This window comes from Muntiacus reevesi, chromosome 5 (genome assembly GCF_963930625.1).
Source record: "Muntiacus reevesi chromosome 5, mMunRee1.1, whole genome shotgun sequence".
Taxonomy (NCBI): domain Eukaryota; kingdom Metazoa; phylum Chordata; class Mammalia; order Artiodactyla; family Cervidae; genus Muntiacus; species Muntiacus reevesi.
The window spans coordinates 120,861,173-120,880,001 of NC_089253.1; positions in this window are offsets into that span (position 1 = coordinate 120,861,173).

Sequence of the window (18,829 nt, forward strand, 5' to 3'; positions counted from 1 at the left end):
CCAGTGTTGAGAACACGGGCCTTGTGCACAGACCATCTGGTTTGCAGGCACAGCTCTGCACTCACCTCTGTGGAACCTCGTGTAATTTACTAACCCTCGCTCCCTGTGGTTTCCTTGTCTGTAAAATGCTGTCATGCGGACTTAGATAAATGAATGTATCTGGTGCTTAGAACAATGCTGAGCACGTAGGAAACACTACAGACGTGTTTGTTGTCGTCCTTGTTGCGGAGGGCTGGGACTGGCTGTTATTTGATTTTCACAGCAGATCTGTATCTGTTTAAAAAGAAACAGGTTCAGAGATGTTAAGCTTGCACAATGTCATGTAATTGCCTGGAACACAGTACTCATTAAATACACATTTAGTAAATGAAGTTATAGAGACGGAGTTAGAGACAGGACTGGCTGTGCTTTTAATCCCTGTTCCTCAGAATATCTCTTTTAATTATTTCCTGCCAACTAAGATCACTTTCTCTGGAATGGAAGTTGTATGTTCTATTCTCCCTGGCCTCTTTAATATTGTCTTAAAAACATTGTGTTAAAAATTCCTTGTAATTTGTTTCTTAGACCTAGCTTCCTCCCTAAGTCTTCAGTGTAATGTGGAGGTTTCCAGTATTTCAATGTTTTTTTTAAATCATTTTCAGTTGGTACTGTGTTAGGAAGAAGGAAGGTTTTAGATTATCTGCTTGTTGCCGGGTCACCCGGTGTTCTCTTGTAGTGAGCTTTCCCTCTCTTCTGGATCACTATCAGTCCCCAGAACTAGGCTAACATCTAGAAACGGGATGTTTTTCACTGATGCTGATGATTTGCTGCTGGTTGAGGAATCTTTCTGAGTGTAACTCATACTGGACCTAGCCATCCATTTGTTCACACCTGAGTTCAGACACTAGCAAACTTTTCGGTAAGAAGCTAGATCATAAATATTCGGTTTTGTGGACCGTACAGTCTGTGTTGTAAATGCTCGGTCCTGCCATGGTGCTGTGAATGCAGTCAGCCACAGACAGTATGTATGCGCCCCAATAAAACTTCTATTTATGGACACAGAAACTTGAAGTTTATATACTTTTTACATTTTATATGTCAAATATTATTCCGTTTAAAATGTTCAACTATTTGAAAATGTAAAATCCCATCTTAGCTTGCAGGTGACATAAAAATAGGCAGCTGTTGAGAATTGCTCAACAGAGCATAATTTGTCCCCTTACCCCTTTTCCTGCTTCAAATTCCCACAGTCCCTTTTATCCAGATGATGCCACAGCTGGAATTATCATCCTTAAATTTAAACTGCTCATCTGATTATATTACTCCCTCATGATCCTTCACTGACCCTCCAAACTCCTTGACACGACATTCCGGGTCACAAAATCTGCAGCATCCACTGTTCCAGACATACCTTTCAGTATCCCTTCTGAGCTTAAAATGGCACCTCTTTCCAGGAAGTGGTCTCTGAATTATCAGGCAGAATTAATGACTTTTGCCTTCCCACTTTCATAGTACTTTGGATATGTTTTAAAATATTTGTCTCATTATGTTATAATTCATTGTATTCGTGGTTGTATACACCAGTCTTAATATGGTTCTTAATGTAAGTAATTGGGTGAATTTGTCTTTGTTTTTCCAAAACTTGATTTATACTTGGGACTGTCAAATGATTTTGAATGGTACTACAAAAGAATTTAGACTTGAGTCCTCACATCTGCCATATATCACATGAAATGTGTTTTATAAAGAAGGAAAAAAAAAACCTAACATTTTTGGAAGGAAAATAGTATATGGGTTGTATCTTTTTGCAAAGTAGAGATTCACTTGGTAAAGTAAAATCACCCTTAAATTCATTTGTTTTGCATTTTTTTCTTAGTGGATTTGAATTTTTAAGGCTATACTACATTTTCTAAAACTATCAAGTTTGAAGAGAATTAACAATTCTTTGTGTTGAGAACTTCTGTTACCACTTGCAACTATAAGTCTGAGATTTGGGGATTTTTTTTTAGTCCTAAACACTTGGGTGCAGAAATCATCTTAGAGCTCACTCCAAACGTCCTAGGGATGCAAATGGTGAAAACGGTTCAGGCAGCTATGGATCCAAACTATGGACCGGCTGTGGATCTGAACTTCCACTCTGTTCTCTTCAGCCTCCCTTCTCTTCAGCCTCCCTCCCTTCTCCATAGAGAAGCATTGGATTTGCCAAAAAATTCACTCAGGCTTTTCCGTAAGATGTTACAGAAAAACCTGAATGAAATTTTTGGCCAACCCATTAAATACATTTATTTACAGATATAAGAATAATTATTGGGAAGAAAGCAGCAGCACATATATTTAATTAAAAAGAAAAAAAACCCTCCTGGAGACTCTGCAGGCTCACGAACCTTACAGTTACTCACCTGGGATGGTACCTAGGCCCCTTGAAGACCAGGGTTAGCGCGTGACTCCCTCTGTATGATTTTTCCCTCCCTTCTGAGCAGTGCACACACAAGTCTGTGGGATCACCATTTATAGCAGGACAGAAGAAAGAAATACTGGAGGGCGCTGAAAGTTTTAGCCCAGTAAGGATTTTAGAAATTAATATTGATGTCAGTGGTGAGCTTGTCAGAATCGCTCATGTTCTTTTCTTAGTAGTGTCACAATGATTCATGATGTGAATAGAATTTTTTTTGTCCATACTGTCTCTTCCATTCAAATCCCAGGCTCTGTTGCTATTTCTGCTTTTCTGTGGTGGTGATAATTGAATGAGGACAGGGAGCAAAAGGGCCTCATCTGTTTTAATTTCTGAGTAGGGACATAGATTACCTAGAATCAGGACTGCAACCTGAACTCAGGAAACCATTTTAAAAAATATATATATATATATTTGAAATATATATTCCAGTATAATCAAAATATACTGAATCACTTGGATGCACACCAGAAGCTCATATATTATAAATCAACTATACTTCAATAAAAAGGTATCTTTATATATCATTATGAAATGTAATAATCTCTAAAGGCAATTATAGAATTTGAGTAAAGCAAGTTCATATATGCCAATAAATTATATAATTGCCTTTATCTTATTGTGTGACTTCACAAGTTTATATTTGTGTTTTCTCTGCAATTCTAGAAAATATCTCTCAATTAAGCTTTGCCAAACTCAGTAACACAAATTTTAATATATCCAGCAATTTTGTGATGGGTCTTGTCTTCAATGAGGAGTAACTTTTTTCACGTGTGACTATTTACTGGATTTATTCATTGGATTTTGTGGTAGTTTAAAAGCTCCAGAGGAATCGGGTGGAGAGGGAGGTGGGATGGGGGACCGGGATGGGGAATACGTGTAACTCTATGGCTGATTCATATCAATGTGTGACAAAACCCACTGAAAAATAAAAAAGAAAAAAGAAAAAAAATAAAAATAAAAGCTCTTAAGGATACTCAGCCTTGTCATGGCTTTTTGATTACTATTTCTCTTTAGGTTTGTAATGGGCATCTGCTTCTTTTGGTGGCCTGCATCCATTTCCCCTTCATTTGACAGCAGCATCCTCATCCTGAATTGCTTTGGAGAAGCTGTCAATTTTCCATTTGGGGAAGCTTGGTTGTGCCGCATGGCAAATCCAGGTGCACTGCCCAGCCTTACTTTGGTAGAGCACCTGGTTCTGTCTCACTTGGCTTTGACAGGATGGGGGAATTATTAGAATTCATTTGTGTGAGTGGTATTATCCTGATGAAGTTAAGCTGTTCTTATTGTCATGATGAGGTATCACCATGGTTTTACTCTATTCCAACCTCTCCTCCTAAATTCTCATCTATCCTTTGAGGGATTAAGTATTCTGCCAATAATTTCCTCTAGGTTACCTATTACTTATAACATGTGTATTCTAAGCTCTTAGATGAGGATCTAGCCAAGGGAACTATTTACCGATTCATTACCTGTCATGGTTCAGAGCCTGGTTGTAAATGAGCAATAGTAATCGTAAAGAAGAGCCTACATCAAATGGGCCTGAATTAATGGAGAACCAAGGATCCTTTCACCTGTCAGTCAGTTGCTTGGCTCTGGCCATCTCAGCTATTCACTGGGGAACTTGAAAATGCAGACTCAGGCCCAAGGAGCTATAGACATTTTTGCCAAAGCATTGCAAGTTGGGAACAAGAGTTGGTCTTTTTGCCTTAGAGTGTTTTCTCATATGACTCTGAAGCTTATTCTTTCACCTTAATTCCTCTCACTCTTTTCAGCACATTTGAACTTCTGCCTGGTCTTGCTGATTTCTTTCCCTTTTTCACTTTGCGCCTGAGTCCCTGTTTTGAACAGAGTCCATGAGTTTGGGGCCCTGAATACCCAAAGTAGTTCAGTACGGTGGCTCATTCGTGTCCGACTCTTTGTGACCCCACGGACTGCAGTATGGCAGGCTTCCCTGTCCATCACCAACTCCCAGAGCTTGCTCAAACTCATGTCCATTGAGTCAGTGATGCCATCCAACCATCTCATCCTCTGTCATCCCCTTCTCCTTCTGCCTTCAATTTTTCTCAGCATCAGGGTCTTTTCCAGTGAGTCAGTTCTTTGCATCAGGTGGCCGAAGTATTGGAGTTTCAGTTTCAGCTTCAGTCCTTCCAATCCAGGACTGATTTCTTTTAGGATGGTTAGGATGGACTGGTTGGATCTCCTTGCAGTCCAAGGGACTCTCAAGAGTCTTCTCCAACACCACAGTTCAGAAGCATCAATTCTTTGGTTCTCAGCTTTCTTTATGGTCCAACTCTGACATCCATACATGATTACTAGAAAAACCATAGCTTTGACTAGATGGACCTTTGTTGGCAAAGTAATGTCTCTACTTTTTACCTAAGTAGATCATGTCAGAATTCTCCCCATTGTGGTCTAGCCCAGTGCCTCATGGCACGACCACTAGCTGAATTTCTGTTCTGAGCGGAGGGACTTGGAACATCCTAACTCTGGGCATGAGTCCTTACTTAGCTCCACTGTTGCACCAGACAATCTGCCATGTAAGCTTGTGAAAACATAGGTTCTGCTGTGTGCTGTGTGCTTTATTTGTGTCCTATTTGTCTCCTACTGTGTGTATGTGCATGTGTGCTTTTCCTAGCAAGAGTTTTATGTGTAATTTTTTTTTTGTATTCTTTTAAACTTCAACATTGCCTAACCTTTAAACTAAAAAATAGTTTTATGTTTCTTTGACTCCACTGTCTTCATTAAACGTCCTAGTTTGCAAAGCCAGAAACCTGGATCATTCTTCATGCCTCCCTCTCCCACACTCTTCACTCTCAGTCAACAACTAAGGGCTAGTGTTTCTTTTCTCCCACTTCTTCTTTGAAATGTATTCCAACACTTTAAACTACAACTCTCCTGCATAGTGAGAGAGAGAAAGATTAATACTCATTGTAGATGTACAGACTTCTTAAAATACGTGACAGGCATTTTTTACTTTATATTGTTTAGTCTCTATTTTCTCAGCCATAAAATGGTGCAACAATATTTTCAAATCTGAGTTGTTATGAAGTTGAGAGTATAAAATGCTTCATATATTGAAAAATAGCTTATAAAATACAATTGTTACCTGGAAATTACATGGCTATATTTAAAAAAAATTTTTTTTAATTGTAGTATAGTTGATTTAGTGTTTCTTGAATTGATTCTTCCTCTCTGAAAGTCTCCAGGGCTTCCCTGGTGGCTCAGATGGTAAAAAATCTGCCTGCAGTGCAGGAGGCGAGGTTTCATTCCATGGGTTGGGAGGTCCCCTGGAGAGGAGAAGGGCAACTCACTCCGGTATTCTTGCCTAGGAAACCCCATGGACAGAAGAGCATGTTGGGCTGCAGTCATGGGATTGGAAAGTGTCAGACATGGCTGAACAACTGAGCACACAGCTTATGAACATGCAATTAGCATCTGGAAATTATGTGGCTATACTTCTTTTTACTGGAGTAGAGTTGACTTAGTGTGTCTTGAATGGATTCTTCCTCTCTGAAAGTCTTCAGCCCCCTGGTTTACACCCTGTATCCCTGATGGGAAGCTTCTGCTTGCCTCTGACTTGGTTCCCTTGCAAAGCCATCCTTCTCCCTGAGTTGTTCTCAGTTTATGTATCATGCTTATATACCACCTGAAATGTATTTACTACATATTTATTACCTCAAAGACAAATAACAGCACCAGAGCTTAATATCCACTGAAAATTTTTCTCTCTCTAAAATTACCCTGATTTCTACCCACTATAGCCAAATTAAGATTAACTGTTTGCAAAATGAGTCCGGTTTCAATAAACTTGGTCTGATTATTTAGATAAGTATAATTAATCTATAGATTCTTTTAAATTGAATGCCCTGAACTTCTCATCAGGAACCTGAGGTTAAACTTTGAGAGGCCAGTAAAGGCCAGAAAGCAATGCCAAGGACTTGCCATCAAATTCACCTGTAGTACCTACGGATTTGGGTGAATTCCTCTCTTCTCAGTGTCCCTGAAATATTTTGACATTCCTGTACCTACCAGGAGTGGCCTTCCTTATTTACCTGGTAAGGCTGCTTGGAACCTTGTAGGCAAGGTAGCAGAGTGTTTTCCCAGGGGAATTTATGGCTCCATAAAGTACACTTTAGTTCTTTAAAATTGGTCACATATGATCCTATGCATATTCTCAAATATGACATGCCAGTTAAAGTCAGTGTTTCCAGTTTGTCCTGTTACAAGAAGAACATTATGCAAACAGTTTTATTGCTATAAAGATAAGAATACTCACTAAGAGTTTCCAAATTCTGGGAGGATCAGGTAGAGAGAAAAGGTCAGTGATTCAATTTGCTTACAAAGGTGTAATTTATCAAATTACTGTAAAGTCATAATTAGCTTAAAGGAAAAGATTTCCTTATACCTAGAAAACAAAGATTAAAGCCAATAATATTTCAGACAAAAAGTCATGAATATTTTTATCCAGCCATGTAACGAATCCTTGATCTTGATCTTTTGTTAACAGTTTATGAAGCCAGCAGGTTTTTCATTAGGATTCTTTTGTTACCGAGTTCATGCATGAGTGAGTGCTAGGTGGTTTCAACTGTGTCCGACTCTTTGCAACCCCATGGACTGTAGCCCGCTAGGCTCCTCTGTCCAGGGGTTTCTCCAGGCAAAAATACTGGAGAGGGTAGCCATGCCCTCCTCCAAGTGATCTTCCCGACTCAGGGATTGAACCTGAGTCCCTGCTATCTCCTGCGTCAGCAGGCAGATTCTTTCCCGCTGTCAAGGTATGTGTTGTTGTTCAGCCACCCAGTCGTTTCCCACTCTTTGTGACCCCAAGGACTGCCTAATGCTTGCAGTACCAGATACCAAACTTATTTTAACTCAGTTCATTGGCAAAGAAATACACATAAGGATAGAGAAACAAAACAAGTTCATGTGCAGATGGGGATTTTACACATGATCTCAAATTTGAAATACAAAGGAAATTATTTTGACTATTGGTGATCCACTTAGAAATAAAGTTGGATTTATAAGTTTCACATTCATAAAATTGGACTGCATATAAATACATAAAACAGAACATTTAATAAACATTTTTAAAATTTAAAATAAATATTGGAATAAGATACCAATAACATCCTATGTGAGTAATCTTATAGCCTTTTCTTCTATAAGATAAAAACAAAAGGGCATAAAAATAAGATAAATAAATGTGTGTAAGGCAGATAAATTTTTAAATAAAAATCTAAAACTTCATAAAGAAAAAACTATAAACAAACCTAAAAGGAAGAAATACTTTGAACACTGATAACAGACTAAGAATTAACATTAACCTTATAAAGAAATTAACAAAATAAAAATTTAAGAAAGCTAATAGAAAACAAGCAAGATGTGGGTTGGCAAATCACTGAAGAGAAAACACAAATATTCAAAACATGCTCAGTTTTTTTTAAGTGTGAAGAATATACAAGTTAAAATTTCAAGTTTTGATTATGAATTTTAAAAACATATACAAAAGTAGAATAAATAATATGATGAACCTCCATATACTTAATAACCAGTTTCAGAATTTATCAATAAATATCCAATCTTATATTTAGATATATGTTTTATCATTTGATATTGTCAATGTTGGGGAAATGTAAAGAAATAAGTTTCTTCACATACAGCTGAGAAAAGTTGAAGTTGGTCTCCTCATTTTGTGAAGTATCTGTTTAATTTAAAAATGAAGATACGCTGAAACCTAAAGTTATTGCTTTTAAGCCTTTGCCCTAGAGAACCTCTTGTGCATTTGCACAAAAAAGTGTGTAAAATTATTATTATTATTATTGTTTGCATAGAGAAAATTGGGAACAACATTGATGCCCAGAAAATGAAAAATTTAAACTATGGCACATCCATCCTGTGGACTGCCTTATGGCATTAAAAAGTGTGAGTCAGAGAGCTGAATGCCACCTTCTCCTTGCCGCCACCCTCCCTGGCCAGGTCCTGGTCCTTTGTGGACCCTGGCTGCCTTAGATTGGAGGTGGAGCCTCTGCTCCTGGTCTGGAGCTAGTTTAGATGCAGGAGATTCCAGGTCTTCGTGGATCTGTGCACGCAGATGCTGGAGAAGTCCCTTGTATCTAGGTACCGACTGGATCCTGTAAGCCCTGTGGTTCCTGGTGATAAGGCTGAGGGCTCTGGGGGTAGAGGGTCCCCAAGAGGGGTGTCCAGAGAGGAGGGCCTGGGTGGGATTGACTGTGTGGTCAGCAAAGACACCCAAGAGTGAGACCCTCTGGAGACCAAAAAAAAAAAAAAAGTGTGAGTTAGATATATTTAATAATGTGCAAAACTACCCAAGACATATTGTTGAATGAGAGGAAGAAGTTGCATAATAATACACATGCTATAATATCATTATTTAAACAAAAATAATGAAAAGAAGCCAAATAACTTTTCTATCAACCAATCAATAATCTATGTATCTGTCAACCTGTGGCCTATAATGGTATAAAACAATCTTCACAAATAATAACAATGGTTATTTCTGGAGAAGAGTGTGAGATGGGTACTCATGAAAGATTCTTTAGAGTGTTTTTATAGGAATACATTTATAATTTACTTATGTAATTAAATAAATACTGTTATAAAAAGAATTAAGAACAGTAGGTTAATAGAGCTAGGTTTGGATCTGAGCTCTATTACTTATTATATGTTTGACCTGGATCACTCACTTGTCGAATTGGTATAACTTCATATGCTTTGTGGAGATTCTGTGAGTTTTAAACGAGCTAGTGTCCAGGAGGGCTTCTCAGGTAGATCAGAAGTAAAGAATTCACCAGTCAATGTAGGAGCTGCAGGTTTGATCCCTGGGTTGGGAAGATGCCCTGGGGAAGGAAATGGCAACCCCCTCCAGTATTCTTACCTGGAGAATCCCAGGGAAGAGGAGCTTGGCAATCTACAGTCCACGGGGTTGTAAAGAGTCAGGCGCAACAGAGCAACTGATCCCATAAACACGCAGTGTCCAGGAAAGAATCTGCAATCCAGAGCAGCTAATCAGCTGAAGATAACCAACACCGTTTGCACTCTATTAAATCAATTTTAAATCTCAAGTAACTAAGTGATGAAGTACTTCTTCTCACTAGATTGCATCTGCTCCCTAGATTCATAAGCGCAGTGACCCTGATGAGATTCATAAGCGCAGTGACCCTGATGTTGATTCTGGTGTCTGGTATACAATAGGCACTCAACAATGTTTGTACATTAATATGGTACCTGTCCTTTCCACCTAAAAGAACTGTTGTCCTGAGTTCCGGAGTTGTATTTCCAGATCCTACCACATATCCTCATCTTGGTTCTGAGTAGGCACCTCAAACTGAACATATTTTGAAACCATACTTATCATCTCTATCTACACACCTTCATCTTCTCTTATATTCCTTTTATTATGACATCTAGTTTACTGACCAAAAGTCTTCAGTACTTCTTACTGTCATTCCACTGTAGACATTTTAACTTTGAAGACAAATATTGAACTTTAAGATTTTATTTTGTTCACTTTGCTTTATATTCTTATTTTTGATGCACTTTAAATACTGTATCTTGCAGGGAATCAGTGGGCTTTTCTAAATTCAAGGAACCATATTTTTTTTCTCATATTTGAAAACTGTATACCATGAGCTCTTAGGAATTATATCCTCTCCATTTTATTTTCTTCCTTCTTTCTCCTGGAATAGGACTTTCCCCATCTCTTCAGTGTTCATTCCTTTGGACCATCTCTTTGTTTCACACTGCTCTATTACAGATGAGTTCTTCCGGACCATCTATTTAGCTGAGCATAGTGTCACCTACCATTTAAGCTGAGTTGAATTTTTTATTTCAATGACTATTTTTCATTTTTAGAATTTATAATTGGTTCACTTTCTAATATGTCTAATTGTTTTTTATGATATCTTGTTTTACGAAACTCATACATTCTTTTTTCTTCAAAACCTTTTAAATGGACATTTTACAGTGTTATTTTAAAGTCTCTTCTGACAGCTCCCCTTTTCTTTGAGTCTTCTGAGTGTGAATGTTCCCATTTGTCTTGTCTGCTGTCTCTCATGGCAGCGGGCTTCTAGTTTGATCTGTGGTTTCAGACTGTGAGGTCATCTTCAGCAGAGGCTGCCTTCCATGGCCCAGTGTGAACTGTGAGTTTCAGCTTTCCCACATAACGGTTCCTGTTCAGCTCTGCTCACTGTGCCGTTGATTTTCCTATTTACGAACCAGTACTTCTCTCTTTCCTTTTTATTTTTAATAAGATTTTTGACTCAAAACTTTGTGCCCCATGTTGAGCCCTCAGCCTGGTGTAGGTTCACCCTTCGGGCAGGTCTGGGTTCTGTGTCTCACCAGGAGCTCTCTATCCACATTCAAGAGCAAGAGTCCTGCTTCCAATTTGCATCCCGTAGCCAATGCGGGGGGATTGGAATCAGGCCCCCACATGAAGCCACGAGATTTCTGTCCCAAATGGACATTCCCCCTTCATTTTAGAGCTCACCTGTATATTTTTACAAAAGCTACTGTTTGTCCAAATGCATATATTTCAGTGTGTTTGACTTGGAAGAGAGTGTTGCTGCTTGTTTGGAAGCCTTATGTCCTTCCTTTCTTTGGGTGCATTACTATTATCCCAATGCCCAAGCTGGAAAACATAGCTCTCCTGTGGCTGTAGTCTCTACACTGGCCCTTTAAATGCATCTGGTTTACGTTTATGCTTTTTCACTTATTTGCTGTCTCCACTGTCTGATGCAGTCTGGGCCCCTCAGCTCTCTCGTGTGCCGTGACAACGTCCCTCTCACGGTTTCCATGCTTCTCACCTGCCCTCTTCCAGTCATTGCCACGTGACCACTGAGGTTACCTTTCCAAATGCAAATCTCATTATGCCGATTCTATGTTTAAACCTATTGTTTCCTTTCTTCATATTAGAAGTTAAACTACCTTGATTTTACTGAGTTTTATGCACTGACATTGCCATGTTCACACTCATATTTCTGCAAAGTCAGAATATATTCAGTCCCTAGATCTGCACATCCACTACATGCCTCTATTCCCATACATATGCCCTTTTCCTGAAATACCCTTAAAATACTACTTTCCCTCTGGTTATTTGTTGTAACCATACCTGAAAATTCAGCTTAAATATTACCTATTTTGTGGAGATTTCCTAACTAACCCCACATCTGATGCATAGTAGCCATTCACTCTAAATAGCTGTGTTTGCTTTGCTTCCTATATTCAAGCTCCGTCAATTCAGTTCAGTTCAATCGCTCAGTCATGTCCAACTCTTTGCAACCCCATGAATTGCAGCACACCAGGCCTCCCTGTCCATCCCCAACTCTTGGAGTTTAGTCAAACTCATGTCCATTGAGTTGGTGATGCCATCCAGCCATTTCATCCTCTGTCGTCCCCTTCTCCTCCTGCCCCCAATCCCTCCCAGCATCAGGGTCTTTTCCAATGAATCAACTAGTCGCATGAGGTGGCCAAAGTATTGGAGTTTCAGCTTCAGCATCAGTCTTTCCAATGAACACCCAAGACTGATCTCCTTTAGGATGGACTGATTGGATCTCCTTGCAGTCCAAGGGACTCTCAAGAGTCTTCTCCAACACCACAGTTCAAAAGCATCAATTTTTCAGTGCTCAGCTTTCTTTATAGTCCAACTCTCACATCCATACATGACCACTGGCTCAATGTACACAATTTCTTCAGACATCCTTTGTGTAACTGTCTACCCAACCCCTTATTACCTTTAATGCTTCTGTCTTTTGAAAACCCCCGACTTTCTCTCTAAGTGTGGCATAGTTTCACAGAAGGTTTTCTAGCAGCGTCAGATTCCATGCCTGGGGCCCTTCACTTCCTCTCCAGTCTGTGAGTCGGTCTTATATGTTGTCACTCACTCAGCCTTGAGGTCCGTGAGATCCATGGTGGAGCCCTTTTTAAAAACGATTTTATTTTTTAGAGCAGTTTTAGGTTTACCGTAAACTGGAGAGCAAGTCACGGGGACTTCCCGTATACACCCTGCCTCCCCACAAACAGTCTCCCCATTATCAGCATAACTTACTAGATGGTACGTTTTTTACCAAAATGAACCTGTATCAACAAATCAGAATCACCCAAAGTCTATTAGCTTAGGGCTCACTCTTGGTATTGTATAGGCTATGGGTTTGGATAAAAGTATAATGACATATATCCATCATTGTAATATCATACAGAGCATTTTCACTGCCCCCCAAGTTCTCTGTGCTCAGCCTAAGCATCTCTCCCTGGAGACCATTTGAGGACAGATGGAAGATTTCCCAGAGTCCACATTGCACAAAGCATAAAGGAGTGCATAAGAGTAAAGACGGAAATGGAAGTCACAGGGCTTATTGAAGAAATAATGTTCTAGAAATCAGTGGGGAGACTGTAGTCCTAGCTCTGCCATATCTCACTAGATGACTCTGGGCAGACAGTATAATGGCTCTGCATTTTTATTCTCTACCTAATAAAATACAGGGATTAGAACAGAGGATTAATATTGCCTCTTTAATCTGTAATTACTTTGTTAAATTGCCTAAAGTAAATTATTTGCATTGTAGGGGAAATTTTTAAAAAAATAATAACTATCATGAACTCTGTAAGAAAGAAATAGCTAAAATGGATAAGCCCCACTAGCTTTACTAGCAAGTAAAATTCACTGGGAGTGGGTCAACGTACAACATTAGTAGAAACTGTTAAGCTATCAAGATACTATTCCCTATTTAGATACACAAGCAAGAAATATAGAGGCTTCAAAATATGTAAAACTTTCAAGTTTTACACAAAATTTTTCTAATGCAACTTGCATTTTAAATGTAAAAAGTAGGCAGTTTTAACAATGAAGTGAAGCCAGTATAGTACTAACCTTAGAGAATAAGGAATCTGACTTAAAATAGGAGACATCTCTATCAAGTGGCCAAAGATAATGCAGTCTTAAGAACATGAATGATTTAACCTGAAGGAAAATATTGCAGTACTTAGCATAAGCATATGGGCTTCCCGGGTGACACAATGGTAAAGAATTTGCCTGCCAATGCAGGAGAGGCACGTTCCATCCTCGGTTGGGAAGGTCCCGTGGAGGAGGAAATGGAAACCCACCTCAGTATTCTTGCCTGGAGAATCCCATGGACAGAGGAGCCTGCTGTGCTACAGTCTATGGGGTCACAGAATTGAACACAACTGACCACAAGTCACAAGAAATAGCATAAGTGTATATAAAAAGTAAGTAAACATATTTGCATTTAACCATTATGGTAAAGCAAAAATTCAAGAAATCCCAGCAGATATAAATAGCATGAACAGGATTAGCAGTGGACCCTAGGTTTTTTGTAAAAAGTGAGTGAGTGAAAGTTGCTCAGTCATGTCCAGCTGTTTGTGACCCCAAGGACTATACAGCCCACGGAATTCTCCAGGTCAAAATGCTGGAGTGGGTAGTCTTTCCCTTCTCCAGAGGATCTTCCTAACCAAGGGGTCGAACCCAGGTCTCCTGCCCTGCAGGCACATTCTTTACCAGCTGAGCCACAAGAGAAGCCCAAGAGTATTGGAGTGGGTAGCCTATCCCTTCTCTAGTCCCGACCCAGGAATCAGGGTCTCCTGCATTGCAGGCAGATTCTTTACCAACTGAGATAAAACTCCTAAATAACCTCTAGAACTCTGTCTGTTGTATCAGTAACAATAATCTGAGTTGTGAGAGTATGTTTATAAAAAGTTGATGTGTCTGTGACTTGTGTTCTGAAGATGAAGGTAAATATATGGCAACATAGGGTGATCCTTTAACAGTTGCCAGATCGTAACAGCTGTGTGCCAAGACAGTCATCAGAAATTAAATCCTCTGCTAAGAATGATTTAGGACACCCATCTAAACAGGACCTTGTGAGGTAGCATTGTTCCTGGAAGGAAACTAGTACACACGGTTTGAGGGGGATGACTCCAGTCCAGCATGAAAAAAATCTGCACCAGGTTTGAAAAATCACCCCACCCCCCTGTGCAAGTAAGATGCTAAGAAGCACAACTGCTCTTGGAATCTGAGTCCCTGTGGTGAGGGAGCTGTCGGAGGGGAAGGGGCGGAGATAACATTCGGGTGAGACTGAGACGCTGGCTCCCCCTGAGTCAGGCAGGGCTGGGAGCCGAGCTGGAGGGGACCAGACCACCGGCAGCAGGTCGGGGCGTGTCCTCCAGGGCGGCATGGCGCTACGGACCGCGAACCGCCTTCTCCTCCTCTGCCTTAGTCTCCCACTGCTCATCTCCATAAAAAGTGAGTCTTTTCTGCTTACTGAACTTTTGGCACTTTTCCTGACTTACAAATGCTTCATGGGAATAGTGTGTAGTGTGGCACGTTCTGCAAAATACAAGGCTTTTTTAAAAAGTAAAAAGGATTTGGTGTTAGCAAGCGTCTTGTGTTGAATCAGTGGGACCAGTCAATGTGAACAGGTTTCAGATTCTGTGATTTCCAATAAGTATTTAGTTATAGAAAATGTTCTCTTTCAGCCCTTCAAGTGGTGAGCACGAGATTGAAATGGTCACATAGAGAAGTTGTTTTGTTGTGTTTGTACTTTTATAGAATAGATTTGGCACTTTGATAGTCTAAAAAGAACTTAATCGTAAGCTATACAGCATTTTATCCCCAATGCTGTGTATCTCCGCTTTTAAAGGACTTTGTGTTCCAACAGTTGCTCTCACGATGAAGGGGATGGAACCTCAATTTTCCCCAAAGGATAATGGTTCAGAGCATCTATTTTACCAGAGAGGAATAGGCTTCCTTTCTCTCGTATGTGCTTCTGTTTTATCTATCATAGTCCACCAACTTCCCCAAATGAAAACAAGAGTAATGTTTTCTGGGATAGTCTTGTCAGATATATGGCAGTCTGGAAAATCAGAGGAGACCAACGGCCTCAGCTGTGTGTTTATGCAGGACAGTAGCTATTGAACACATTCAAAAGGAAGCAGGCAGAGTGCGTGATCTTCAAAGGGGCCATGTGATTTGTGTCTGCTGAATCTGAATATCAATAAGGCAAAGCATAGAGCAGCTGCTGTTGAACAAGACAGCTTGGCATTAGCACAGTGTTCTGTAATCTGGGTCACCTGCTGTGGCTGCACCAGCGAGATTGTTACTTGTATGGTTTACAGCTGAGATTGTTACTGGTATGGTTTACAGCTGAGATCGTTACTGGTATGGCTTACAGCTGAGATTGTTACTGGTATGGCTTACAGCTGAGATGGTTACTGGTATGGCTTACAGTTGAGATTGTTACTGGTATGGTTTACAGCTGAGATTGTTGCTTGTATGGCTTATAGCTGAGATTGTTACTTGTATGACTTACAGCAAGATTGTTACTGGTACGGTTTACAGCTGAGATTGTTACTTACTCAGATGTATGGCTTACATCTGAGTGTGTAGCCCAGGCTGGGTGGAAACAGGACTAGATGCTATAGCTGAGGCAGCTGAAGGGAGTGGAGAAAAACCAAATGAACAGGAAAGTCACAACACATACACGCAGGGTTGTTTTTTCCCCCAGAGGGGTACTTATTGAAAAGAGTTGTTTAGTTATTCAGTTTAGTGGCTCAGTCGTGTCCGACTCTTTGCGACCCCATGAACCTCAGCACGCCAGGCCCCTCTGTCCATCACCAACTCCCGGAGTCCACCCAAACCCATGTCCATTGAGTTGGTGATGCCATCCAGCCATTTCATCCTCTGTCGTCCCCTTCTCCTCCTGCCCCCAATCCCTCCCAGCATCAGGGTCTTTTCAAATGAGTCAGCTCTTCGCATCAGGTGGCCAAAGTATTGGAGTTTCGGCTTCAACATTAGTCCTTCCAATGAACACCCAGGACTGATCTCCTTTAGGATGGACTGGTTGGATCTCCTTGCAGTCCAAGGGACTCTCAAGAGTCTTCTCCAAAACCACAGTTCAAAAGCATCAATTTTTCGGTGCTCAGCTTTCATTATAGTCCAACTCTCACATCCATACATGACCACTGGAAAAACCACAGCCTTGACTAGACGGACCTTTGTTGACAAAGTAATGTCTCTGCTTTTTAATAAGCTGTCTATGTTAGTCATAACTTTCCTTCCAAGGAGTAGTGAAGTCGCTCACTTTGCCGACTCTTTGCGACCCCATGGACTGTAGCCTTCCAGGCTCCTCCCTTCATGGGATTCTCCAGGCAAGAGTACTGGAGTGGGTTGCCATTTCCTTCTCCAGGGTCCAAGGAGTAAGCGTCTCTTAATTTCATGGCTGCAGTCACCATCTGCAGTGATTTTGGAGCCCAGAAAAATAAAGCCAATCACTGTTTCCCCATCTATTTGCCATGAAGTGATGGTACCAGATGCCATGATCTTAGTTTTCTGAATGTTGAGCTTTAAGCCAACTTTTTCACTCTCCTCTTTCACTTTCATCAAGAGGCTCTTTAGTTCTTCACTTCTGCCATAAGGGTGGTGTCATCTGCGTATCTGAGGTTATTGATATTTCTCCTGGCAATCTTGATTCCAGCTTGTGCTTCCTCCAGCCCAGTGTTTCTCATGATGTACTCTGCATATAAGTTAAATAAGCAGGGTGACAATATACAGCCTTGACGTACCCCTTTACCTATTTGGAACCAGTGTGTTGTTCCATGTCCAGTTCTAACTGATGCTTCCTGACCTGCATACAGGTTTCTCAAGAGGTAGGTCAGGTGGTCTCGTATTCCCATCTCTTTTTAGGTTTAGTTATTCATCCTCCTTGAAATTTCACGTGGGCCCTATGCACTAGGAAGCGAGGCACAGAAGCTTTGTGTTGAGAAGTTTGGGGGAGACATGGAGCTAAAGAAATGAGAAGGTCGGCAAAACACAAGACTAGGTGACTTTATGGTACATTTTATGGCAAAGAACTTTTAATTCCAATTAGGTGTATTATAATTCCTAGTGTTTGCTGCACTTAGCTTTTAAGGAGATGAATGCGTAACTTGTAGAGTACCATCTCTTTTTTCGGGGGTCTCATAACTGTGTAGCTATAGTGACATACAAATAATTTGTTTTCTGTCTCTTTGAATTGGCGATTTTATTGATAGACTCTAAACAAAATACTTTGGAATTACTCGATACATTCTCTAAACCAACACCTTTTATTAGTTAAAAATATTGAAGTCTCATCTTAATTTTTAAGCAGGAAAACTCTTAAATTCTGTGTTAATATATTTGCTTTCAAGAAAAGATGATACTGCCTTCTTGGTCCTAATACTTAGTTTAGGCATTTCCTTCCCCCTGACTTGAAAACTTTCACAACCTCAGCCTTCTTTTCCACTCTGACAGCTTATGTGACAAATCCTATATTCCACCCATATTAATAAAATAATAGTACCTTTGCTGACCTTGCTAAACATTTTATATGTGCTATATTTCATTTAATTCTTCCCAGCTCCCCCATAAGATAGATATGATTATAACCGTCCCTACTGTATAGTCAGAAGGCTACACCAGGTGTCTCTGGAATGTTTAAGATGCTGCCTCTCAAGTACAGCCCCTGATAATTCATGTGTCTGGGTGGATCCCGTGAATGTCTTGTCAACAAGCTCTCTGTTTCAAACACAGGTGATCACAAGTTCTGCACTACGCAATACATCTTTCCTGAGAACGTGAATCATCAGAGTTTTAAGACATCAGCATGTCTCTCCTTGAAGAGATTGTTTAGGAAAAAAAAAAAAAAAGTAATATGAGCTTTGCGAGTGTTTTTTCATATGACATACACGACCACATTATCAAGCAGAACCTTTTATTAATTGTCTTACAGCTGAAGCAACAGTGGCGCACACAGGTCATGTGCTTTGCTGAGGCCACACTGCCGTGAACGATGGACCCAGGACTAGGGCTGAGAGGCCTGACTCTGGACCATGTGCTCTTAGCTTGCGTACTGACTCTCTGGAAGGCATGATGCGGCAGCAGTGTGGGGAGCTGGGGGCGGGGGCGGGGGCAGGGGGTAGGTTAGCACACTGCTCAGAACATAATAAAAACATAGAGAAAATTTTGGTCATATGAATTTAATGAATCAATGGTTTTTCTCCTCTTGAACTTTTGAAATGAAAATTTAAAATACATTATTTTAAATGAAGAGAGAAGAGTTGCCCTTGTTTCCATACTGTAGTTTTTTCATGAAAGTGGTGCCTCCCTCTCCTACCAGGGGCATGCTGTTTATGTGGACCATGCAGTGTCCTACAATTCCGTTTCCTTCCGGCTGAGGAATGGACATGAGGAGTCTCAGAGCAGAGTTCAGGAAGGGACATTCCCTTCCTCTTCTGTGCAGAGAGACTCCTACTCAGAGATGCGATGATTTTGCGGTTACAGGCTGCCAGTTGTTTTCCTATCTGTTCCGTAGTTTTACAAAACTGGTTATCATACATAACCTACATTGA